General features: G+C 40.0%; 1 protein-coding gene across 9 annotated transcripts in view; it reads right to left on the bottom strand.

The window, feature by feature from the left end:
• LOC119647770 (anion exchange protein 3) overlaps positions 1-27,761 on the bottom strand; it is a 115,346-nt gene that overhangs the window by 14,466 nt on the left and 73,119 nt on the right. The window contains exon 1 of one of the 9 annotated variants that reach the window (XM_038048947.1): positions 26,936-27,058. The exons of 6 other annotated variants lie outside the window; for them this stretch is intronic. The gene's annotated coding sequence lies outside the window, so the exon portion shown is untranslated. Of the gene's footprint in view, positions 1-26,493; positions 26,608-26,805; positions 26,916-26,935; positions 27,059-27,761 lie in introns of those variants that run through there. 2 more of the 9 variants (XM_038048946.1, XM_038048945.1) reach the window with 2 other exon arrangements.

The following is a 27,761-nucleotide window of genomic DNA, read 5'->3' as shown; positions in this document are numbered from 1 at the left end:
CAATGAATTTAACATCTTTATTATGAGGAACTCATGTTTTTCCAGAGAAAAGGTTATCCAACGAATTTGTGATCCATGAAAACTAGCTCTCAACTCTGGGGTATGTTCACGTTCCAATTTGTGCGGTTGCTCAATAATTCTATGTAATCAGGGTCGAACTCCATTTATGGCTATCTCTGCATATGATTGTCTACATAAGAAGTACAATGAATCTTCTAAGAAAGGTCTGAATGCTGGAACTACACTTCTCTCCGTCTTATGCTTTTGAAAGCCCCAGTTGCCGCAGCATTACCATTCCTTTCGTGCCTCGGTTTCGGCACCTTGAGCTGGTGAGTTTTCATCGTTTTTTTTATCGAGCATTAAAGAAATTTCATTGAAATATCTTAGCAAGGTGTCAGGCGATCATTATTTTTGCCAAGAAATATCGGCATTCCTCAGGTCTATCTTCCATTCTTCTGGACATTGTTTGCTGTCTGCAGCTGAATGTTGTTAATTTATGTGTCTACCTGTCTTGGGGCTTAGAGGTGGTAGGGAAGGCAGACGGGACCGCAAAACTGTCGGCTGAGTTAACACCAAATACCCAAAGGAGAACCTCCAATGATGTCACTGGGAAACACTGCATTCGCATCAACTTGCTGGTCGTGATGTAGTAGGCAAATGCGTTGAGGCCTAGTGGGGCGATCAGAGCCGAGTCTGCACTGCATTCATCTGAAGTGGTTCTTGTCACGAAATCTCGCCAGAAGTTATGAGGTATCATGGGAGCCGAGATAGCCCTCTGAGACCATATGTTTCAGGAAAATTCCTAGGGGATGTATTCTCGGCTTGGTTATTTGCAGTTGTTCCCGGTGGCTGTTTCCATACCACGGGCAGAGTTGATTGCTTATACATTGAGTTGCGCTGTATAACTCGGGCGAAGTACTCCTTAGAGGTAAAATTGTTAGCTAGGCTTCGCATCCACTGGTGGTATGAATGCTGAGCCTGTCCTTAGTATAAAGCAGTACCACTGTGCCCGTCCTGTATCCCTATTTTAAATAAATGGCTGAGGGCTTGGCGGTCTCTTTTGCTATTTCCGGTCGTGACCAAATCTTGGGAATCCGAGATCTTTCCCACAGAGTACAGGCACCCATTTTGAGTGTGACAATTAGAGGGGTATCTGCGTGCTCCGTGCCTAGAACGCATTAAAGAACATCTCGAAAGCTTGATCGATAGAGAACAGACTCGTTCCGCTCCGGATCCTTCTGCATTGGCCACATCTATGGACATTTTCGAACAGTGCACGGAGTTTTCCTTTCTGGGCATTCACCAGTTTTGGCAGTGTTCCTTCCCTTTAAGTTTCTTTCAGCAGTGTTAACATAGTCAGGATTTTTCCGCGGATGATTATGATGTTGTTAATAGTAGATCTTCCAACGTCGTAAATCAGATGTAGTACCCAAAAATAGCGATACAATATCAGCTCGAAAATTAGAAATAAAAAGTTTTTGGCGCTTTGTCAGCTTTTGTAGGCAGGTTTATGAATTCAAGTTTAAGATTTAATTCTGCATTAATTCTGCAAACATTTGGCAAAATTCCTTGGAATCGTAGTTAGTTGTTGTAGTTCTGTCTTTGCCAAGGAGGGGGATCTGGGTTAAAGGTAACAATGTTAGGGTAATGCCTGGTAATAGTGGCGAAAACGGGGCTCGTAGTTTTAAACATCGGATCCACGCCAACGTTCGGGTGCCCAGTCTAAGGGAAGCGTTCCCAATGGAACTTTTGCGTCGGAATCAGTGGTATAGTCGGTGGATGGATAGCAAGCTCTGCAAGAGTTTTCGGTGAGTAACAATGAACACATCGCGTTTGAAATACTTGGCGCTATCTCTCGGCGATATCCTTGCGCGTAGCATGTCGCGAATTTGAACACCGCTGGGTTCGTCGAAGCTCTTGGAGCAACTAGAGTTGCGTTGTATCATACTTCGTAGATTCAGTTACGAACTTAGTAATGATAGTTTTGGGGGGGGGCACCCAGCCGGAGTAATCCTTCTACGTATTGGTGTATGGCGATAATTGCCAAACTACACTTTTCACTATGAAAGAGCTAGAAGAGGCAGTCCTTTCTATGACACATAAGAAGGTGCTAGGACAGAACGGTAGCTTGGCAGAAGTATGTAATCTGGTGTTTCACGTCAGATGCTATCAACGAGGTGGGGCACTAATCGTTGATCTCGGTGGGTAGTGCTCCTCGTAGCGCTTTATGTCAGGAATACCCTTTGACTCCGTAAGAGTGCGGATATGCTAAGTACGCTCGAAAGTTAATTCCACGTAGTGAGTTACCTTTTGCGGATATTGAGGGAATATCTGAGGATCGCTCCCTATCTACGAGCCGCTGGAGAAGCAGAGGTGGATGGAGATCACATCGGGGTTTGCATAAGGACCCATTCTAGGACTGCACTTCTGAAACGCATCTGGCGATATCCTGCGAAGACTCAGAATGCCAAAAAAGTCACGCCTGGTCGATTATGCAAATGATGATTTCACAATTTTTGCTGGACCCACTGTTAACATTCCCAAAGCAGACTTGGCATATCGATGCGACGGGTAAGTGGATAGATGACCGCTAATGGTTTCAGCCTTCCGCTGGAAAGAACCGAAGTAGTCATCTTGATCAAAAAGAGAATCCCGACGCTGCGTCCCGTGTCCATCGGCGAATTGATTATAGCTCAATAAGTAAATCTTTGAATCGACGCTGGACTAGAAGATGAACTTTCTCGGGCAAATCAAAGTACCAGAGGAGGCTAGAGTTTCGGAATTAAGTCGACTAATGACAAAAGTTAGGGTTCTTTACTCTAGCTTGCTTTAAAGCTCCGTAAAACGAGGGAATAGGAGGGCTAGCTCGAAGTAATGTCCAAATGGTTCCACACTGGGTTTCTGATGACGGGGAGGTGTTTAGTTGGTAGTTCGACGGCTTACCGACCTACTCTTGTACCCTATTCAAAGAAGAAAACGGGAATATGGCTACATATGGGAGAATTGGGAAATAAAACATGAAAAAATATCTTCTAAACAAAAAAATTAAATTTCAAGCTCAGAAATTAGAACTACTTATTCTAATTTCAGAGCGGGACATGTAAATAAATTGTTCGCTCTAATTTGCACGTTTTTCTAATTTCCGTGAATTCTAATTTCCAAGCTAACCAATTTTCTGATTTTTGGAAAATGCCTTTTGACAGTTTTTGTTGCTTCAAATGTTGACTTGTTTAACGATGAGGAGAACTTTCTGCTGCGTGGATCAGATGAATTTAACTCTTGTGGGTGTGGACTTGGAAAAAGGGATCACTTAATTTCTATAAGCGGAACTTGAGGGGAAAGCGGTTTCATATATTTGAGCTGCTTCCGAGTACCGTGTTGCAAAACCTTGCGGCGCCATTTCTTAAGGAAACCCGACGTTCGCGCCTTACCGTCAAGGAGGAGTACATTCTCAAAAAATCAATCAATCTTATGTCTCCTTTTTCGACGGGTTGCCCAATGATCTCAAGACTCACTCTAATGGACGAAATAATAATAATTTTAACCAGCTTCAATTCAGATCAGTTTTAAGCAGCCGCTTTCGGGATGCGAAATAACTTTGAAAATAATTATTGGGGCCAGGCAGTTCTTCCACAAACAACTAGTTCTTCATTCACTCATTCTCGAAGCAAAAACTGCTTCAGCAAAAGTACAGGGTATGTTTTACAAAATTCACCATATACTGTAGCCCGCAGGATTTAGGGTGTCCGGATGGCTCAAGTGCTTATTGCGCTGGGCTGTCATAGCCGAAGGTCGCGGTTCAAACCTCACTGGTGACAGATGGATCTGTTAGCGTGACAGGATGTCGGATACCGGTCGACTGAGCTGTGATGAGTAGCTGAGTCAAATAACCGTAATTATCTCGGGCGAGCGGAATTCTGATCACATTGCCTCCTACAGTGTACTGTAGTCTACCGTAGTGGTCTTGAATGAAGTGCTTTAATACACTTCAAGGACCTGATCCGATATGGATTGTTGCGCCAATGATTATTACAGGATTCAGGACTACTGAATTAATTTAGCTGAAACCACTCTTAAATTGCTTCAGTTAGAATAGTTAGAATCATCACCATCTTTGCTACCCGAAGTACCGGCAAGTAGGGGAAGGAAAATCTTCGTATCCATATCAACTAGTGGAACTTGTTGAAGAACTTTTGCCAAAGCTATAAGCCGCATTTTCTACCATGATAGATAATACAAGGGTCTACCGGGATTGGGTTTAAGAAGTACTCAACTTTGGGGGTCATGATGCGATAGAGAATTTTGACCCCAGCAGCAATAGAGATGGTTCTGGAGTTGAAGAGTTGAAATCCATGGCTACGAAACAACAAATATTCTAGGTAGGCATTGGTAGAGCACTTTCTCTTACTGAATGACCTTGAACTTATAAATGTTCAGCAAAGCCTTGATTGGCTCGCGTTAACTCCAATATCTCGATTATAGTATCGGGTGTCAGTAAGTGGGTTGCATCAAGAAGAGAAGACCACAGTGGTAACAGTCTCGAATCTCTGCAGTTGTAAGGGATGTGACCGTCGAACCGAGAAAGCCGAAGATAAACTAAGTTAAATGTCAAGAAGTGATCTGGGGAGCACTAGGGGAAAGACTACTGATGCATCATAGTGAACTTTTGAAGATATTGTGAGGCTGCACGTGGCGCACGATTTTCGAGAAGACCAGAAATTAAAGAGCGCAATATTCTAGGAAATTATTAGTCATTCCTAAAATTCTATCAAAGTTTACGTAATGCCGATAAAACTACGAGAAATAAAAACCGCTTTCCAGGTAACGTTCAACTAACTAGTTAGAGACTGTCAAGTGCATCAACGGAATATCCCAGCAGGTAGACTGTCGAGTGGGTAAGCACTTGAGAGGCGTCTACTTGCTGAGCATATTCGCCACTTCAACCGGAACCGCCTGGAACTCTGACCGCTGCACTGATCTATTTTCGCTCGGAAATTTATCAAAGTCATCATTTGTTAGCAATTGAATTGTTTTACGCTGAAAACTATTCGTTAATAACTGGACGGCGGCATCAAGTCACTCAACAATCTCTAAATTGGAAGTTATTAACATCAATTACGCAACTGATGAATTCACCATGACTGAAAGCACTTCTAGCCAGGAATATGTGGAAGACGGAAAAAACGTCGCACTTCAATAAACTCGTGGTTTTCGCCTTCATCTTACATTTTTATCGGGAATTGTTTTGCTCGGTCCGCTGTTCCGCTCCGAGGGCGCTCCTCCAGCGCCATCAAGTAAACACAAAAGCTGGATTGTACACAGAGAACACACAACATACCCCCATTATTTTGACGACTTGCCAGCTTGCTATGGAGACGAATATGGTGATTGCAATCAGTGCTGTTGTCTGGTATTTTCCATCTTTTCCATTTGTTTTTGGGATTCAACCAAACAATCGATCAATCGATTGATTGGATATCTATTGCTGTCTATAGATCACGCTCTAAATATCCTCTGACCTTGGTTGCTGCTTGCTTGCGGACTTGTGATAGCAAATCAAAAATCGATTACTTCAAAAATCAATTAACATTGAATTTTGAAGTATTTCAAATTTTTGGCATTCAGCATGCTATTGATATGACACCTACTGGTGACGGTTTCTGTTAGGGTTTTATCAATAATGGACGTAATACATGAGCAGCGCTTGACAGGAGATCAGGCCCCAATTTAAGTAAACAATTTTGGACAGGAGTCGTCTTCTAGGAGAGCGCTATCCATTGCAAATAATAACATAACGATAGAAGCAATGTCATTTTTGAATGATGATTTATCGAGGGTTATTTTCGTTTCCTAATCGATTCAATTTTTGGTGAGACTGCACCCATGAAGCAGACGCCATAAAAGGTTGATTTTTCGACCCCATCCCTGGAGGCGGTAAGGAGAGAAGTTCCTCCTCTCCACCCACCAAGAAAACTAATTACGATCACCACCCTCCTTAAAAAGTTATGGCGTCGAAAAAATTTGAATTTTCGACCTTTAACGCCTCTGGAAGCTCGGGAATATGGGAGTTCCTTTCAGACACTTCAGTCTCTCACGTGTCATTTACTAAAATTTAATAAGGGAATATCGCGTGAGTCTATCGGAAAAGGATATGCGAAGCTACACTGAAAAACTCCGTACTTTAGTTTTTATGACTGCACGCGCGCGGCCGAACTGGTATTTTTTTTATTTTCAGTCTTAATTTTCCTTGTTAAGGTTTTGTGTAAAACAAAACCTTATTAAAATCGATTCAATGTCTGTCTGTCTGTCTGTCACACGCATTTTTCTCCAAAACGGCTAAACCGATTCGAATGAAACTTGGTGAACAGATGGGAACTATGAAATCCCACGCATACAGAGAGTGGCATAAATTTAGGTGGGGTTTAAAGGGGGGCTCCCCATACATGCAAAGGGGGGATTAAAAAAATTTTTTCACCGGATATAGTTGTGTAGAGTATCAAATGAAAGGCCTCGATTTGTACTTTCCGAAACTGATATTAATTTTGGCATAAATTGCAAAGTGCGTGAGTAATGAGTCAAAATGTACGCACTTGAAGTGAGACAGGACTCATTTTCGGAAACTACCCAACCTGAAAATCCGAAAAAAATCGGAGTGGTGCGTCTAGATAAAATCTAGGCCTCAAAATATGTCCCATTCCGATATCTGCTCAAATAAACTTACTAATAGTATATTACTACTTTTTAGAAATTTACTGAAAAACCCCCCTTAAATTCATTCTACGACTTCGCAACTTTGTACCAGCATAGAGGACAATATTTCGTGTACACTTGCAAAATTTCGTAGAAATCTGGCAATTAACGCCAAAGTTATAGCAGTTCAAACTTAGCAATTTCGCGCGAATTGACCGCTGCCAAAGCCATGCAAATCAGATGCTGACGTCATAATTACCCGGAATAATTGACATTCGCCTGAAATATTAAAGTCGAATTTATGAAGAATCTACTTATCTACAGCACTTTTTAAGATTTTGTGTAAAACACTTATGTGAAATCTAATCTTCGAGAGATGTCCTATTCCGGTATCTGCTCAAAAAATTTACTAATAGTATATTATCAACTTTTAGAAATTGACTAAAAAACTCCCCTTAAGTTACTCCTAAGTGTACTAAATTTTGCACCGACATAGAGGACAGCCTCGTGCATACACATGCCAGGTTTCATGAAAATCCAACTATTATTGGGAAAATTATAGCAGTTCAAACTTATCAATTTCGTGCTAATTAACAGCATCCTAAGCCATACAAATAAGATGCTGACGTCATAATTAACGAGAATAATTGAAATTCGAGTGAAATATTAAAATTCCATTCAAGAAGAATCTAATTCTCCCTAGCCCTTTTTAAGGTTTTGTGTAAACACAAAACCTTATTAAAATCGGTTTACTGTCTGTCTGTCTGTCTGTCCGTCACACGCATTTTTCTCGGAGACGACTGTAGCGATTGACTCCAAATTTAGTAGAAAGGTGGGAACTGTGAACGCTCACGCATACAGTGAGTTACATCCTTTTACGACGAATTTAAAGGGGGTCCCCATACATGCAAAAGGAGGCTGTACATTTTGTTTTCATCAAATATAGTCATGTGGGGTATCCAATGAAAGGTCTCGGTTAGTACTTTTCGAAACCGGTCTTAGTTTTGACATTTATTAGAAAGGTGGGGAGTGCGGGGGGTTGAAAGTGATCATTCCTTTGAGGGGGCCATTCTCAGAAACTACCAAACCGAAAAATCTGAAAAAAATCAGGAGGCTGCCACTATATAGTGCCTAGGCTCCGAAATACCTTCCATACTGATATATGTACAAATAAAGTTAATAATAGTATATTACTATAATTTTTAGTAATTGACTGCAAAACCCCCCTTAGGTTCATGCTAGCACGACGAAATTTCACAACAATATAGGGTATTACAGAGAGCATAATCTGACCAAGTTTGGTGGAAATCGCACTATTAGTAACAAAGTTATAATACGTCAAAGCTGTAGCTTTTTCGCAAATTCAAGACTAAGAATGTCAATATCATCCGAAAGTGGATATTCTCACATAATATATGCATATATTATGTGCTACGTACTAAGAAATACACAAAACCTTTCGTACCTGAAGCGTCCAGCTTCCGGTTTCCCGACTTGTTCATATTTGGTGTTGGTTAAATTGGTGGCATTTGCTAATAATATTAAAGTCAGAGTGTGAAGCTGAAGTTGACTATTTCAATACAGTGTTTTCCAGCAAATGATTTATTTAAATTACTTTCTAAAAAATAGATGCCAATAGAATTTTTAACTATGTGACACGGAACTGCCAGGCTCACCGCTCCTCACATCTTCTTCTTTTTCTTCAGCCTTCAGTTCACAAGCGGGGTCGGCTCGTCGTGATCGGTTTCGTCATTTTATTTTATCAAATGCCTGATCAGAATGTAATCGCAAGACCTTCAAATCCCCATCCAGTGTATCATGCGACCATTGTTTTGGCCGCCTTTTGGTTGCTTACCATTGACTTCAATGTTCTGAACAATACTGGTTGTGGAATTCTCGTTAGCGTGAATTACGTGACCACACCATCGAAAACGCCTCTCTTGCAGTTTTTCTACGATCGGTGCAAACCCATGTTGATCGCGGATATTCTCATTTCAGACGTAATCAAAACGTGTCACGCCACCAGTGCAATGCAACATCTTCGTCCCCATTACCGCAAGACGCCGTTCATTGTCCTTTATAGTCAACACTCAAACTATAGAGAGCGACAGACGGACGACATTACAGTAAATTTTAGATTTGGGACGTGCGCTGATACGTCAATCACAAAGAACACCATTTGCGGAATGTCACTTCATCCAGGTGGCGTTAATGCTTGAAACATTTCATTACGCAGTTCTCCATTGGCTGGTAGCATTGACTCGAGATATTTAAATCGCTCAGTTCTTTCAATGGCAGTAATCTGCCCCTCCAGATATTTAAATCGCTGAGTTCTGGCAATGGTGGTAACCTGCCCAGAACTGAGCGATCTTTGAGCGAAATATCTCGGGTCAATGCTATAAGCCAATGGAGAACTACGTTATGCTCTTCACATAGGGAAACACAAAACCTTTTATACCTGAAGCGTCAAGCTTCCGGTTTCCCGACTTGTTTTTTAGATTCCGGTGGGGTCCCACGCATTGATTTAAGGGCACATTTCCTTCTTTTTCTTCAGCCTTTGTCTCGTTGACAAGTGGGGTCGGCCCGTCGTGATCGGTTTCACCGCTTGGTAATATTAAATTCCTGAACTGGATGCAATCGCGAGGCTTTTAAATTCCCATCCAGCGTATTAAGCCACCGTTGTTTCGGCTGACCTTTCGGTCGCTTATCATCAACTTCGATGTTCAGACCAGTCTTGGCAAGTGAATTCTCCTTTACGCGAGTTATTTGACCATATCATCGAAGGCGCCTCTCTCACAGTTTTTCCACGATCGGAGCAACCGCGAATATCCTCATTCCGGATGTGATCAAAACGTGTCACGCCACTAGTCCAATGCAACATCTTCGTCTCCATTACCGCAAGACATCTTTCATTGCCTTTTGTAGTCGGCCAATACTTAGAACCATAGAGAGCGACAGGATGGACGACACTACCGTAGATTTTAGATTTGAGACGTTCGTTGATATGTCGATCATAAAAAACACCAGTTGTAGAATGCCACTTCATCCAGGATGGACTAATGTGCGCAGCAATTTCATAACGCAGTTCTCCATTGGCTGATATCATTGACCCGAGATATTTAAATTGCTCAGTTCTGGGCGGGTCGCTGCCACTGACAGTAATTGTGCTTGTTTCATGGGGATCGATAGTCAAAAATTAAGGACACATCAAATTTGGTAAATGACACGTGAGGGACTGGAGGGGCAAAATGACATTTCGAGTTTAGTTAGGATAGAGGCGTATAAGCGCATGTACATGAGTTACTTCAGCGGAGCTTCAATAATTTCGAGCGTATCTTTACGGTGAATTTCGTCCTTTTTTCAGACTTTTGAAATAGCTCTGCTAAGTCGGCTCTTGCCAAATAGGATGGTCGTTTTAACTAGTGTCAGTCCAAATATAAGGCATTACAGAGTATGGATGGAAAAGCGGGAGATCCTTTCTCTCTGTTAAAAAATCACAGCGCAATAATTGACTTACTAGTAAGCTTATGATGACTTTATATTTTGAAGGGGATCGATTAACGCATTTTTTTTGACAGAGCTAGAAAATGGATACCATTCTCTTCCTCCTCTATACCTTCCTTGCCCTAATTTTGAAGTGAAATAACTTTTTAAGGAAAAGTGGAGGTCGCCATAATTACTCAAAGAAATAAAAAAAGAAGGACGCTTCTACACCTTCTGGCATACCCTTCCAGTCCGTCTCTCCCTTCGGAGGTAGGGTCGAAAATTTAAACTTTTCTATAACAATGCCAAAAATGTGAGTGACTGTCATAAGTTTTCATCGGGTGTTAGTGACAGGGAAATTCCTCTCTTCCTCCATAACATGCCTATCACCTCCGGGAATGGCGTTCTAAATTTAACCTTTGCCAAGATTTCTGATGGCAAAAAAAGAAAGTATAAACAGAGAGTTGGATGATAGCCTTGAATTCAATGCGCTACAAAATTAAAAGCAAATTGTAAATCGAAAACTAGGCGCTTCAGGAAAGAAAGGTTTAGTGTCTCTCTTATCTAACAATGTTTGGATACTCGACAGTTTCATTTGTATGTAGGTCGTATCTAACATACGAGGCACGTCCAGAAACTAAGTGTACTGGGGCTCTCAGGGTCGTAAGAAATAGTTTTCCGATATGCTAGCCTGACTTCCTCCTCCCCTTTAAAATCAGACCAGTTCGATGTTAGTATTTTGGAAACTGTTGACCTAGAAGATCAGCGCACTGGTCTGATCTCTTGTAAAAACATTCCATCCAATTTCCCCTTAAGTGCGAAATCGCCGCGGTCGTCCGCTATCTTGTTGTGCAGGGAAAATATTAGTTAACATTTTTCATAATGTCTGAAACCAAAAGACGGTCTCAACAGTAGCGTCACCGCTTTGCTCCTTGCTCCTCCAGCGAATTCAAAACCATAATTTTAACAAAAAAAATCATGGCATCCTGTTGTTTTGGGCCCATAAAGGCATAGGTTTGATTGAATATCTGGCTAAGGGGCCCCCAAGATACTATCAGACCTTAAAAAAATTGTAAAAGGCGATTTAGATTTACATCCCTGAAAGCGGACATGGGAGAAAAACGGTTTCAACGAAGGAAGAAGTGAACTAGTCGAAGGAGAAGTGAGTAGAAGAGTTGAGGGGAACGTTTTTCAAGAAGGCATAAAAAATTGATTCCTCCGATGGCGACTATGTTGAAAATCACTTACATATGTACAAATATAACCATGAAACTTTTCTTTAAATCAATTTTTTTGAAGCCCACACAAATTGAGTATGCCACACTACTCACTTTAGGAGTGATGTTCAAGGGTGATTGCTGGTGGCCACAGGGAAGGAAATTAGCATGCCCGAAACTATAAAAGACGTCACGTTAGTTTGCAAAAGCTTTGAATGAGCAGTAATTTATAGAGCTGTGGCTTAACCAACCGGTTAAGGCGATCCCTAAATGAAAAGAGCTATCCATGTGCACCACCATATAAAGCATCTAAAGCGTCTATACCTAAGGGTTGAACATTTTCCAAAAGAAGATTCAACTACTGGTGTAGATAGGATCGATCCAATTCCGCCTGTAAGCAAGTACACAAAAACTTCAAGTTGGTCGTCAAGCGAAGAAAGAGGGACTGTATTAGAAAGTTGTTCGGAGGCGGACATAAATAGGCGGACGCAATAGGGCAACCAAACACTGCTCATCCCCACAGATCATTACCCCTACTTTTTTGTAAAAATAATGCATTCCTCCCCCCTGCAAGAAAGTGGCACTGACAAGTTCCAAGGATCTGCTGGAGATCTGCAGGGGAATAGAAGACACCGAAGCCCCGGACCTGGACGACATACCAAGGCCGTGGCCATGAATTTTAGACCGGACATGATCTTTGAATTTTTCGAAGTAGGCACGCTCAAGGGAATATTTCGGTAAACGAAAGAAGTTGGTAAACCTTTAGGCAAACCGTCTTCCTATAGATTCATATGCTTTTTAGAGAGAATATTGAAGTTCCTAGTTACTTAAAGGCGACGACATTGCACTGGTTTTAATCGTAAAGTATCTCAAGGATATCGAGTTATACTCATGTGGTGCAAAGGCTTGGTTAGAGAACGCCGTAGTGGCACTGGGCGGAGTGACGATAGATACCAAGCAGAACTTGGGGAGTGACGATAGATGCCAAGCTTAGTTTTAGACCACACTTATGTTCATTATGCTGCCACAAAGCATCCACTGCGAGTATGGCTTTGGCGATGATGGTGCTGAATTTCTGAGGGTATACTTGTAGATTGCTTATAAGCTGATTTCATGTAACGCGCATGAACTAAATGTCGCCTACTACGCCAGAAATGAAGCCAAATGACACCGTGGCAGACAAGATAATGGACATATATGTATAACGTGAAGTCCGTCTCTTTCTTATCACAAATAAGGAAAGCCAAGAATGAGAGACCTATAAATAGATGGCGAAACCGTTGGAAACGCTCAGGAAAGGGTAAACAACAGGATATACCTAGACTGAACGAATTTTAATAAGGTTTTATTTTATACAAAACCTTAAAAATGTGTCGAAATGAAGGCTTATCTTATCTTTTGTTGGTAGTGACAGTTTTTATGCAACTTTATCGTTTCAATAATAAGAGGCATTGACTTTAATTAAAATGGGCTATATTTATCCTACCCTTATGAAGAGAAAGGGAAGGATGGGAATTAGAATTCATTGCTCTTGGAATTTGCAGGAAACAAATTCATTGGATGGATATTTCTTTCAAACTTGTTCCTTCATTCATTTTGGTGTTTCGGGTTTCGGAAAGATGTACTTAGGACAGTTGTATCGGAAGCAACGAAAATATTTTTCGATCACAACGCTGAATTGTTAAAAAATGTTAGATATTGCCTTCTGTTTGTAGTTAAGTCTAAAATTGATAGACCAGTAGCTTACTCCAAACTACAATTTTATTTTATTATGTATAATATATATATATTTACTGTACTGTACTGTACTGATGAAGGGAGTAAGTTGCTCCCGAAATATATATATACATAATAAAATAAAATTGTAGTTTGGAGTAAGCTGAATTGTTGTTTTCTGCGGAGATTTTATCATGTAAGATTCGATTTTGGGCAAGATTCCTTTCAATCATTCAATTTCGTGATACTAGAATGAACTTAAGGGGGGTTTTGGAGCCAATTACTAAAAATTATAGTAATGCACTATTATTAACTTTACTTCAACAGATATCGGTATGTAGAGTATTTCGGAGCCTAGGCAATATATAGTGGCAGCCTCCTGATTTTTTTCAGATTTTTCGCTTGGGTAGTTTCTGAGAAAGGGTTCGTTAAAAAGTGGTTACCCCCCATTTCCCCACCTTTTCACCAAATGTCAAAACTGGGACTTCGGAGAGTACTAACCAAGATCTTTCATTTGATACCTCACATGACAATATTTGGTGCAAAAAAAAATTAATCACCCCCCTTTTGTATGTATGGGGGTTGGAAAATCATCTAGGAAAATCTAATGGGCTGGTGTCCGCGACTTAAGTTTGCCACAACATTGAAAAACTTAGGTTCGGCCTAGATAGGTGCTATTCTGGCATACCTGGAGCAATAATGATACTAGATAGAATTGCTTCTGTCTGGAATATCCTTGGTTGGACATAATTTTCCCTAGATATTACGTAAACAGAAAAACTGTGTTAGCGCTTGTCTCGTTAAAGGCTTCTTCTAGAATATCCTAGGAGTCTAGATTGTTTGCTACAGATAGAAAATTTAGAAAGGTCAATCTTTGTGGTTATTACTAATAATTTTGACGATACGATGCCTGAGTTGGTTGAGCGTATATTTCAAGTGTGGTTACCTCTGATTCGAATCTAGTTGGACACGGATATTTGTGTTCATCTTTGTGAGTTGCATAGTGTTAAGTAAAAGAAGTTTAAAAGAAAGAAACTATTTTTTATCTGATGGGGGGGAATGGAGGAGGAGACAGGGGATGATTTTTGCCGGACCTAGAGTTTACTAACAAAATGAGGTTGATTATATAATTGTAGGGGAGGGGAGTACGATTTTCACCTTGAGCCAGATTTTTTCTCTACGACTCTGGGAGTTTCCCATCCCCCATCCCAAAATCAGGGTGCATAAGACAACTACAAAACTCCACATGCTTAAAATCTCTAATGTCGGCTAATAACACCCAAATAAAATATATCAGCTATATCAGGCCATAGAATTATAAAAGCTTACATCTCGATAAAGAAAAACAATCGAGACCAAATTTTTCCGTATAAAATCAGATTGAATTGACTCAGAAAACGACTTTATTATTTGTGTATGTATATATGCAGGTGTCGTGAGCAATTCTCCCATTGAATAGCATTATTTTCAACGAAAGGAATTGTGCATATCAAATTTATCGACGTTTCCATATTTCCAACTCTGATTAGTATTGGTGTGATATTGTCTTGCCTATCTTAACGCTATCTCGCAGTATAATATATTGTTGCTCTGATAAGGGCTGTGATAGGGTTTTGTTTACAGCACTACACCGTAATACACTTGTTTTTTGTGGCATAGGAAGTGTGTCATTTTTCGATAATATTAACGGATGCATATTTTTATTTACGGAAAAATATTGATTCCGTCCATTGATATCTATATCTTCTAGTGAAGCTTTTGATTTGCGGATTCATTTTTCTTCCGGAAATGAATCATTGGGTGAATCTGTATGACTCTATCAAAACACATTCAATTGAGTAATTTAAACTGTTTTCTGATCCAACAATCCTTCTCAGGTGCAATAATATACATGACACATCGTCGATCTACGTTATACATTATTAAATTATGTGATAAAACGGAATAAAATGAATTTAAGATTTTTTTCAGTAGCAACGACATGATTTTAAATTATCAGGTCACCGTTCAAGAACGATGCAGCATATTGGCTACAAATAATGAGAACGTCCGTGCAAGTGGAAGAACTTTGTAGTAGTTCATTCCTTTTTTTAACAATATCTTCTTTTTCTTCAGTCTTTGTCCCATTCAAAAGCGGAGTTGGTGAGTCATCATTGATTGCTCCATTTTGCTCGAACATAGACTTCATCCAGAGAGAGGGGTTCTCAAATTACCATCTAGCCTATCAAATGAACGTTGTTTCGGTTGGCCTTATAGTTGTTTCCCATCGACTTCGCTGTTCAGACCAATTTTGCTAGTGAGTTCTCGATAGCGGGAATTACATGTCCATATTAGAAAAGATAGCTTTCTCGCAATTTTTTCCACAAGCGGTACAACGCCATATCGATCGCGAATGTCCAAATGTGATCATGGCCTGTTCCGCCACTTCAGCGCAACACATTAATTTCCACTACCGCGAGGCGACGTTCATTGTCTTTTATAGTCGGCCAACACCGAGAACTTTAGAGGACAGGGTGAGCGACATTGGGGTAAATTTCGATACGTTGATTCCAAAAAATGTCAATTGTGCAATTTCATAACGCTGATAGCATTGATCCAAGATATTTGAATCACTTAGTTTTCGACAGGTCGCTGCCACTCGCAGCGATAGTACTTGTTTCATTGGAGTGGGTTGCCCAAAATTCAGTTTTATATAAACTTTGTCAAGATAAGTTGCTCGCGATCAGCTTTGCTATGCGACGCTAGGAAAACATCACTTGCATAGAATAGTGTGTAGAGCTCTGGACTTTGGATGTCCTGCGTGATAGTGTTTATAACAGGAACGGAGAAAGGTGCTGAGAGGACACTATTTTGATGCAGACCGACAGACTACGAAGTGGTTTTTGTATATCTGCAACATTTCGAACTTTATTCTTTGGATCACGGTAGAGCAATTTTACCCAACCCAACAAGTATTGTCGCAGAGCATACCAGGTGAGTTTGTTTGGTACACAGTAGAAAGCCTTCTCTAGATTCAGAAATGCAATATACAGAGCTCTATTTGAGGTTCTGAATGATGAGAAACCGCATACCAGTTGTTAATGGCAGGCTCTGTTTATCTGATTGATAAGTTTGTTTTCGTATTAGGAAAGCTAAACTAAAGCAAAGGTGCTGCCCAGTCCGTATTAACTTGTCATTCCGTTGAAAACAGGTCGACGGTAAGAAGGTCGTCTTGTAGCTGGTCATGTTCATATTTAGCGTAGGAAGTATAGATTCACAGATATATACAAATAGCAATGGCTATAAAACTGTAGCCCTGTAGAATGCCACCTATGACCAGGTTTGAAGCAGAAAGCGATGCAGTCAGTAAGGTTGGTCCAACATTTAAGCCGTAATGTTACATGGAACACGTAACATTACGGCTTAAATATTGGAAGCAATCAGTTTTGACTTGAAAACCTGCTTATGATTCTTTGGCGCTCTAAGCACATATAATTTTTTAACCTGACGAAAAACTAGTTCGCATCAAAGGTTGTGTAAATCTCCGAAATTGCTGTTGTCAGAAATGAAGCTGTCGATGGAAGTAGCAGACGTAAATAATATATTAATATATTAAAAAGCAAAAGGGCAGTGCGATCGAAAGTGTCGACAGGTGGTAAACGTTCCAGTTACATATAATCGCAAACACGAAATGAGTGCGAATTATATTGAAGAGAGGTCCGTCCGTCCGTCATCAAGTGGATGCGGACTCAGGACTCCCTGCATCCTCAACAAGTTGTGTTGGCTTGGTTAGCCAAGGTGAAATTCTTTTCTGCGTCGCTAGTGGCACCAAGCATGAAATTTACCTTTAAATGAAGAAGACGTCGGCGGGAGAAATGAGAAAGAAAGAAGCTGATTCCAGACCCATCGTCGGACGATCAGCTACTTGCCCCAATACTGTGCTGAGGTGATCGCAATGGGGACTTTTAAAATGAGAGGAAGGGCAAACTGTTGGATTCCAGCTGGACATTGTTATTAAAAATGTCGATGCCATGAAATCCCGGGAAACAGATACCAGGAAGGACGCCGAAAACCGGTGGAGTTATTCTTAAGAATCAGTGCAAAAGAGGAAGAAAAAGGGCAAGGTTAAATACCAGGCGATTGTCAGTGCTTAGAGAAGCAGATTATCTTGGTGTAAAGAAACTGAACCTCAGCAAAAAACAAAACAATAGTGACAGACTCATCGAAGCGCGGGGGGGGGGGGGGGTACCGTGTCATAGCACGTGAGAACCAGTTTTCTTAGGACTTTCTTAGTGCATGTATTGCTAAGACCAGTGGTACTTTTGGCAGCGTAAAGCAAGTTAATTTCCTACAATGAGATTCCTAGGAAACCTATTGTTTAGATTTATTATAGTTACTAAATTTTCGCATTGATATGTTAGGGACAAGGTTGTCTAACATCTCCGTTTTCACAACGTTACGATCGCTATGACCGATTTAGACTGAGTAACGGACTAAGAGCCTTCGAAGGACAATCCGCTTTTTCTTACTCTGCATACATGGAGAGTGCTTGGAGAAACTGGAAAAGGCGGACTATAAAATAGGGTTTAGAATTGAGCATGCAAAGTTGAAGTTTTCTTTGAAAAGAATGACTATCGCGCTACCACCGCGAATGGCATATTAGGGAAGTGAAATTATGTCCCGAAGTCGACAACCGCCCTTAAGTAGGCAAGATATACAGAAGGTAGTGCAGATCAATCTACAGCATGTGAAGTATGCGGAAAAGATATTACAATAATGTAAGGGTAGCACCGAAATCAACGAACAAGATGAGTCTCTATTTGATTTTATTAATAGTAGCAATTTATGTTTTTGTGCGCAGCAAACTTCTGCTTTCCTAGCTCAGGGAATTGAGGACTCAATACACATAAAACTGTGGGTTAAGAAAGACGGCATAGATTTCACACTTGCAAAAAAAAAATTTCGTGAAATATGCAGGTTCCTTCCGAAAATGGTTTTACAGATGTGATGATGATTTTCACCTATAGATCTATTGGATTATGCGCAGGGAATACAATAGAATCAAATTTAACATAATTAAAGAAACCGCATGTGTGGGCATTACCAAAGCTATGCAGAGGTCTTTAACGTACTCTTGAATGTTGAGGTTCCGGTATGATCAGACATATATATATTCTGATTAACGCTGAAATCAATATCAAAACCTCAAAGCCGGTTTTGATATTCTCCGGCCTGGTAAGTGATTGCAGGGACAAACTGAACAACATGCGTTAATCAAAATCTTTTGCGATGCTATTCTTGCAGTCTCCCCGGTGGCTGCTATGGAAGGTATTCATACTATTTGTCAGATGCTGATTGCAGATGGTGTGCGCTTACTTCCTAAGCTAATGATTTGGCCCTCGCAAAACAAAACCTGGACACGGAAGCTTATGGAAGCAAACACCTACAGGATCACGACGGCCTGCACAGCTAATATGGGATCAACAGACTATACCTTATAATATGCAATATCGAAATTATGGATAGGGGGGAGAACTCCCCGGTATTTCCTTTGCGGTTGCCAAACTCTAAGCAGGTAAGTAGACCTTTTTCGCTAACAATGCACGTCAATCAAAGACAAATGTTAAGATCTTGCATCAAATCCTGAATATTAAAGGATGTGCTATATCGTTTTCGAAACGACGCACGGAGAAGAGGATCCGTAAGATCACTTTGTTTCTCATTCAGGTTTTGGACGAAAAAAGGGCTTTTTTTGTACATATTCGTCGTTTTATTTTGTACATATTGCTCGCTAGATTTAGAATGATGCGACTCCTGATTCTATTCAACGATAAAAGCCGGATAATGGAACGAGTTTTAACATATTATAATTTTTGATATCGGATGCTTTCACATCTTGGAGATATCCTAGATGAACCACATAGCAGTAAGGGAACATAGTATTTTCCAGCTGGTTTTAGCGAGGAAGATTCACACATAGGTTTGCAACATTAATCTCCAATTTTGTGACCATAATTTAGTCCAGACCGCAATCATTTTGACTATTACGGTTGGGATGTAGTTGAAGTGAAGGTCAATAACTCAATATACACTACATAACATCAAGGACGCCATAAAGGCCGTCATTTCCTAAGTAATGACCAGTAGAGGTGCGTAAAACATCACGTTAGTGGGTAATGGGATATCATAGCACTTTTAGAAAAAGGTGATATTACGAAGTGATATCAAAAACATCACCTTTCATTACCGCATTCATACTTATGATATTATATCATTAATATCAACATTATTTTGTAGTCCAAAGGTAGCCCAAAGCCGGCACGAAACCAGCGCAAAATCCAGCCCGAAGCCAGCCAAAAGCAAGCCCTTGATGTTGGCATCGGCAACTGTGGTAATGTTTTGAAAAGTGATGCCTGGTAAAGCGGTAATGTTAGGTGCTGTTTTAATGTTTCGAAATGTGGCAATTTTTGGTAATGTTTGGGTCGGACTCGGTAATGGCAATATGATATCATACTTTAAGGTGATATCACTTTCGTAATAGTGTAGTGTGACAAGAGTAGACAGTCCATCCTTGAGCAGGTTGTTGAAGAAGAAGACGGTTATTAAATATTTGCCACAATTGTGCCGAGGTTGGTATTAATAAATCTATTGTTTTTTTATGTTTTATTAATTTTCCGGAATCATCTAGTCGGCTCTCAAAACTGCTCTAAGGAGTGGAAAGTTGGAGTTTTGGTTTAGTAAGAGTCCCCAAGGAGTATATGAATTTAATTTTTTTTTTCACGGTGCAAACTTATCGCCGAATAGTTATGAATATCTCGAGCGGCTGATTTGATTTTAGACACATCTTGGATCAGATACGAAAAGTAAGATAAATATCTTTTCTTAATGAAATTATTATGAAAATTCAGGCATTATCCAAGTTGAATTTAGAACAAAAAACTTAATTATTTTAACTACAAACAAACATATTAAGGAATATTCCTTAAATAGCTAATGATTTCCAAAAAATTAATAGCACTGATTTGAGTAAACCACTTAGTTAAAATTATACGATTATTAAAAAACACTCGGCATTGCCTAATTACCTATGGTTGGTATTCTCAATTGCGTCATTACCAATATTATCGCGTATTCCAACCGATTACTATGATTCCATAAAGTGATTAGAGGGCAACAAAAGACAATATGCAATAATGATAAGTCTATATTTATCTTTAAAGGGTACTCGCTGGCATATGGATCGAGTTTCGAAATTACGATAAGTTTCCCAGTATAGGTATGAAAGCATTCCTACCCCTCGTAAACTTGAGAATTGAAACGTACTACATGTGTACATATATCGCTGATATTCATCATAAAACTGAAATTAGTTATTGGAACTTAAGACGAGAGTAGAATTCTATAAGAAAATATGTAGTTTAGGGAGATGAATGTGACGAACAACGCCAAGTTGTAATTGATATTATAGTGAATTTGATTCCGATGGATTTCTAGATTCGTTGAATTCGCTCCCACTTATTGAGTGAGTTTATGTAACTCCTCTTGTTTCCTAATAAAACATTATGCGGATATTGCAGACGAAAAGCATTATCTTTTTTCCCAGAAAACCACGAGATGTATAAAATTACTGTAAAGTACCTCGTGTCATTGATTAATAATTCCAAATCACAATTCAGCTTGAAAATCTAATTTTTTGTTTGAAGTCAGTGGTAGGGTTTGAAAAGAATTATTTTGATTAGTTGAAGCTTTCTTCCTAAGAATGTTAATCTCAACTTCATAGATGAAAGTAATGTGGGAGACATAACACTCCACCTGATTGTTTAGCAACTACGAGTATGTACTTAAACAAACCACCTTCATTGATGCACACGAGAAAGTAACCACTTCGTCCGAAAATGGTTCTATGGATATAGATAGCCGTAGTTCGTCCGATTCTCATCTACGCTTTTGTTTTGGTGGTGGTCAACGCTGAGTAGAGAGTACGATAGGACCAAGATTTGCCGGATGCAAAGAGTTGGGGCAATGCAGTCTTGCCCAGCAGACGAGGTAGGTAGGTAGGTATCAGTGACCCAGAAGTCCAATTAGCGCTGTGGTGCGCCGTTTTACTGCCACAAACTCATAAGACCTGTTGTGGTAAGAGCAAGGGGCAGAGTTCAGCCAACTTAGATCTTAAGAGCCAGTTCGCAATACACGTATTCACGAAGGAAAGCAGCTCGCCCACCCTACAATAAGACATCTCCCTGAGTTCCTGAAACAGTGGCTTATCTAGTCTCCGTATCTTGGCTCTAGCTAGAGCTAGACAATCGCAAAGCAATTTAATGAAGGTTTCTCTGTTGTCCGCAGCTTCGGCCCAATAGATGAACTCGACGTACTCTTACCCTTCTTTCGATATGAAAAGTAGGATGGGGGTCCTATGGCCCTAGCAACATATTAAAGCTGTTAAGACGGGGACTTTGGACACCTCCAAAGAATCATCGTATTTTTCACCAACATCTTCCAAGGTGGTGTGTCAGTCCAGGGGTAATTTGAACAGCCAAGGCTGTTTGTTCAAAGTATCTTTCCTCTACCTTCATGGACACATGGAATATCAATGGGAATGAAGACACCCTTGAATTATCCGAAAGGGGATAATTTCGCACTGGGGAATATGTTATACTGCGTAGATCGGCAAGTAATATTGAAGAGAAGCTAGAAATTGGATGATTTATATAATTTTGTTAATGTTTGCCTCTTCCGAGTCCACTCTTTCTTTCCCCTCTCGGCGAGGCTGGATCTAATAAATCTGTTAAGTCACAAAATTCTCTATTTATTTATATCCGAAAATTTCGAATCATCTTTCCGAACCTGTAACTGTACTTAGGTGCTGACACACTACTTTTTCGTTTTTAGTATATTTCCTCTCAAATGGCTGGCACTATTTATTAAGGATGATCATTTTTTTCATTCCAGTAACAGCGTTCATTATAATCTTCTTGTCAATTACTTTGTGGGTGTCACTCAATTTCAATCGTATAAAATCCCATAAAGCTTTATGGATGAAATGAAAAGCCATCAAATGCGGATACCAGGCTCTTTGTCCGAACAAAAGAAAACACCACTTCTGTCATCAATGTAAGGTGTGAGGTCACCAGGTGAGACGGCCTACCAGGGAAACTGTTTTTTTTAAGGTTTGATAGTTTTTGCCGAGCTGTCACTTGCACTTTTTTAATAAGCTGATATTTTCTATAGCTAAGTTTAGGGAGGATAGCTATGATCGTGTCATTTTGGCTTTTCATAAATCTATTCACTTCCGCCAAGTCAGCTATGTTTTAGACTATGATATCGTCATAGCGGAAACGCTCATCCTCTCTTCCAATTTTGTGATTGTTTCGGTTTATGTCCTTCGAGTATATTCAACAGGGATTTTAGCATGGATGTTGGGAGGTTCCTCACTTTTTGTGAAAAATATAACAATGTTCTCACCACGGCAGATTCATCAACAAAGGTTATTACCTCAGCAATGGCAATGGAAGATGTCTAGAGGCTGCGGTCTTCAATTCTTCATTTATCTTCCTTAATAATGGTATGCCCACTTTTTACATTTTTTGTGGACATTGCGCTTACAAATTCAGCGGTGACAGTGAAATCGGATTACGGAAAAAAAATGAATAGTCACCACACTACCATCTGCATCTGTACGTAGGTGTTCAATGTCTCCCCTGCTCATTAAAGTTAATAATCACACCCTTGCTCAGGTCAAGTCCATAACCTTCTTAGGCAGAGAAATAACGAGGACTTGTTTGGTCAGAGAACATTTGAACTCTCTTTTCCAGAAAACCTTAAAGCCCGACAAGCTGATTAATTTTGCAACTGGTTTTTCTTGGGGTCTCATGCCTCAGAAGGCCTTCAATCTCTATAGATCGGTGGTAAGGCCTATCTTAGAGTATGCAGCTACGTCTACCATGAATCCACCCAGATACTTTCAAAACAAAAAAAAATTTTAAACTAAAGAAAAGAAATCCGAAAACCTATAATTTGGTGATACGAAACCCGGACGCTGACAATGGTCTGTCCTTGATTTATAGGTCGTTCTGGAACCTGTTTGACACTATAATTCCCAATGAAATCCACGTGGTTTAAAATAAGGTTCACGTCGTCTTGTTTTATGTTTAGGGAGGAACCTGTGGCAGGGTCCTCGTGGCGGCCGCTTGTGGTAGGTTTGCCGATAGCCTTAAATCTAGAAGTTTTCTGGTCCTGGTGTCGGATGCTGATTTCAGGGGTGATGGTTCGACCTGTGCGGTCACAATGTTCCCAGGGCAGAAGTGAGGCAGCGTTTGATGAGTTGCTTTCGCCCCGGACTAAGTGAAGTTGACCGAGATAGGTGAGGCTTTAAAGATATCCAAGGAACTTATTGGACATGTAGTGCATGAATGCGAAACCTCTGTTTAAAGTGGATCCCGCGCAAGCTCACAATAGACCAAAAACAACGAGTTGACAATTCTGAGCAGCTTTTGAAGCTTTTCTTCCATAAAATACCCGAATTTATGTGTCGATACGTGACAATGGACGAAACTTCACACTAGACCTGGCCTCCAGTGATTTTTTCCTGTTCTCAGACTTCAAGAAAATGTTCGCTGGGAAAAAAAAGTAGCGCTGATGTAGAGGTAGTCGCCGAAACTGAGGCCTAAGTGACATCCGCTTGATAGCGTATGCGAATTTACTTGATAGTAGATAAAAACTCTTGCATCCTCAACAAAAAGGAGTTTGCATAAGCCAGATAATGACTGAAAACCTTGGTTTTGTTCGTGTTTATCTTCAGTCTAACTCTACATGCCCCTCTTTCCAAGTCCAGAGCCATTTGGATGAAGTCCACCCGATGATAGAGCTGCGTAGTCGACATGTTTGCGGAAGGATGTTATTGAATTCCTCCACGTCCTCAGGATAAGGCAGCATAAAGAACTAACCGTAACAAGAAGAGAAATAATATCGGGGACAAGATACAACCTTGGAGGACTCCAGTTTCAAGCTCAAAATCCTCTGAGATTTTCCCTCGGTTCAGCATATGACGTCATGAATATAGAAGAGGGATAGCTATGAATTAAGTCTATTATACCGTGTTGCCTATACTGAAAAAAAAATAACATATATAGGTAAACGAAATGATGGATAGACAAGACATTAACTAGGTCTGCCTTGTGCAAGGTCGTAAGAAGGAAAAATTGGATCCGGGGTGAAAATCATACGCCCCCCGGGAATTAGATAATTGAGCTAATTTTGTTAAAAATTTCTCCATTTCACGCCTTATGGCCACAGGGGAATGCTTCCTTTTTCTTCATACGTGGACTGGAAACAGGTCGAAACGGAGACAGTAAACGCTGTCCAGTATTCAGGGGAAAATTTGCTTCGCAACCATACCCTTGCTTACGATTTCCTGAGGCAACTTCATCGATGCCATAGCAAAACTTGGGTGACGCTTTCAGATCTGGACCTTGTAGTCCGTATCCACCAATGGACGACAATTTTTCAATCTACGGCAATATTCCAATTGCATATTTGTTCTTTTTAAAGAGATGCGATTTCAGCACTAGTTTTAGACGTCGCAGGGATTCGGAGATCAGAACATCCTTCAAATGATCAATTCCTGTATGGATTCCTTATAGAATTCCTAGGTATTTAAAGAAGTCAATCTCGGTCAAAGCTTTGATGTAAAAGTTACCAATATTCAGCATGCGGTCCGTGGTGATCTTTGCCGATGGCTTGTATTCGACACTTGTCTAAATCAAATACCATCCGAATATTATGACTGAACATATAAGCTAAGAGCAACACGCTTCAGTACATTAAGTGTGTCAACGGATATTTAGAACGTAGGCCATATTTAATTGCGAACGTATTACTGCTAGTATCATGCAGCAAACGGTGAAAGAGGATTCATTGTCCTGCAGAACCAAAGGGGACTCAATGAATCTGTTTATTAAATCTCTCTTTATATGAATGAGATTTGAAGTGTCGTTACCCTCATATGAGGTCTATACATACGTAGGATATTAATTAGTTGATTTGACAAACGGAATGCTGCCAAAACCTCATTGAAACTAGGGTTCGTTTAGTTATTTATGGATTGTTAAAACACTTCCTCAGCAACATTTGAAAAGTGCATGTCTTCGATGGCAATCCACTTAGCATGCCGGGCGGGAACAACGAAAGCCCCCCCATATGGCTTCCGCTTTATAAACTGCATTGTCTGGGAATTCTCGTGGAATTTGATTACGATTTTTATAATTATTTTTTCTTTAAATTGTTCAAGGACCTCCACTTTACTCAGAAAAAGATTAAACGTCAATATCACTAAGGCTCTTAAAGACGGGAAGCCCACTTGCCACTGGGATCATTTCTATGAGGCTCCAATAAAAGGATTTAAATGTGGATATTCGGATATTAGTTGATCTCCCGAAAAGAGAGTTAAATTTTTGAGTTCTACGAATCCTAAGATGGGTATTAATTTTTAGGGTATGAAGCGGGAGAATCACTACTGGTTCTTCAGTCAGAAGCTACCGTAACGGAAAATCTAGATCAGAAAACCAGATATGTTCATCTATAAGATGTTGTCCAGTGAGACCAATTCGTGGTAATAGTGTGTTATCCGTTCCAGTGTTTAGGAATGTGCGTAAGGATTTGGATTACCGAAGTTACAGGGTCTTACGTAAGCAGATTCGCAAGTTTCAGGAATTTACTGAAACTAGTCAGCATACTCTCCGTATTCACGTCCTAGTATATTTCTGAAAATATTTGTGGATATTGCATGACCTAAACAAAGAGAGAGCTCCAAAGTCTCTTCCAGATATTTTTTAACTTTGTTTGAAAAATCGAAGGAACAAGATAGCTTTTCTCATAATTAAGTTCGTAACAATTATTCATGAGGATAATTAGTAAATTATTTATCTAAATTTCCTCATCGAGTTTCGGGGAAAGCTTCGGGTTTTAGTTTAAATTATAAATTTGATACCTCTAAGAACGGGTATGAGAATCTCCTCTGCTTCTTAATAAGCTCAAAAAAGCTTCAAGGATTACTTTAAATTATTCTTAATTGCAATTATTTTTTCACTTCATGATGGATTTCACATCTCCAACTGTTTTCAGGAAACCAAAAAAATACTCATTGCCTGCAACTCCTCAAGCGTTCCAGCTTCATCATCATTCATCCTTCACAGAACACATTGTTGCAATTATCACAAAAATGGCACATCAGCAAATGCTTGCAACTTGATGTAAGCACATGTAAATTAATAATTAACTTTTCACTAGTGCGGTATATGCAAATTAAATTATTTTCCAGTGGTACATCGGCTATGGGAAATCGTATTCACGCCACTAATTCACAGTTCGCTGCTGCAGCCAATATTTATTTCCTTTCAGCATTCATACTTACTAAAAATTATATTTAACACTCCAGAATTAATTAGGCTTTTATTGCATATGCACTTTCTAATTTTTAATCATCAGAACACTGACGAGCAGCGGAACATCACGGCCAGCGCTGCTAAGCTAACTTTCTGCACTTGCATATTAACGATCAGGGGTCATGTTATATTTAGTCCTGCTCCTGGGTGCATTAGCTTGGCCGTTACTTATGGAGCTATATATTATTCTCTCCCCCCGACCCCCGTCCTTGCAACAAGGCTCCGAATATTCTATAAACTATTGGCAGCTGGGCTGTGTGTGGAAAAAAAGGATAATTTACCTAATGACTTCCCTGTATGGGACGGATAAGTAAAATTCTATAAAAATTTCAAACGGACAATCCGCAATACTTTCCGGAGCACTTTCCACTGCACGCTTGGAAAACGCGATTTTTACATTATGTAACTTACTCCCAGGATCAAGCACGCACACTCTTAGCACCGTCCCGTTCCTGTTCAGTTCTCGAAATGGCAAGCAGTCAGCGATGGGATGCGTCTTTCGGAAGGATGAAATCAGTTGTGCTCAGCTCAGGTCAAGGACGATTTATCAGGAACACTATGGGAACCAGCTATCACTACCGTCATCGGCTAATGTTCACAACTAGCTAAAGGCATTCATTTCTTGCAGATTTTGCTAGTTAACCGGTCAAGTAGGCATTACCTTAATGGATCTGTCGTAGTTCAAGTGCTAATTCCATTAAATGGATTAATCGACAGTTTTGGTATGGATTCAAGGTTTCCTTCTTGGCGACAGGTTGAATGAGGAAGGGAGTCGGTGCATCTGGTACCCATAGGTGTTGAATGTAGAAGGGTCTGTTAGGTTTTGGGTGTTTATAGATGGTATGATAAAGTTGTGGTAGAAGTTTTGGGACAAGATATGAAATTCCGGAGTATTACAGGATATAGTATGTGGTTAGGGATTAAATATAAGTCTGTAGACGGTAATCTATTTTGGAAACCATGATATATAGAAATATAGAAAGCGGAATTTAATGTGTTCCCTTACAGTGGTGAAAAAGGATGTGAATAATGAACTATTTAGCTTAATTCCATGTTACTATTTAGGGATGGTGATTCTTACCATATTGCCCTGTTAAAATAACGTTCTCCTGTTACTAGTCTACAAGTTTATATATATAATTGGTTTTCAATATCCCCTAAAAGGGCGCATCGTACTCTCTATCATTACCAGGCCTTTCCGAGAAGCTTACACCCTTCCCTAACTTCCCAAACTGTT

This window comes from Hermetia illucens, chromosome 2 (genome assembly GCF_905115235.1).
Source record: "Hermetia illucens chromosome 2, iHerIll2.2.curated.20191125, whole genome shotgun sequence".
NCBI lineage: Eukaryota > Metazoa > Arthropoda > Insecta > Diptera > Stratiomyidae > Hermetia > Hermetia illucens.
Note: the sequence above shows the minus strand (reverse complement) of the source record. Positions and strands in the feature narration are given on the sequence as shown.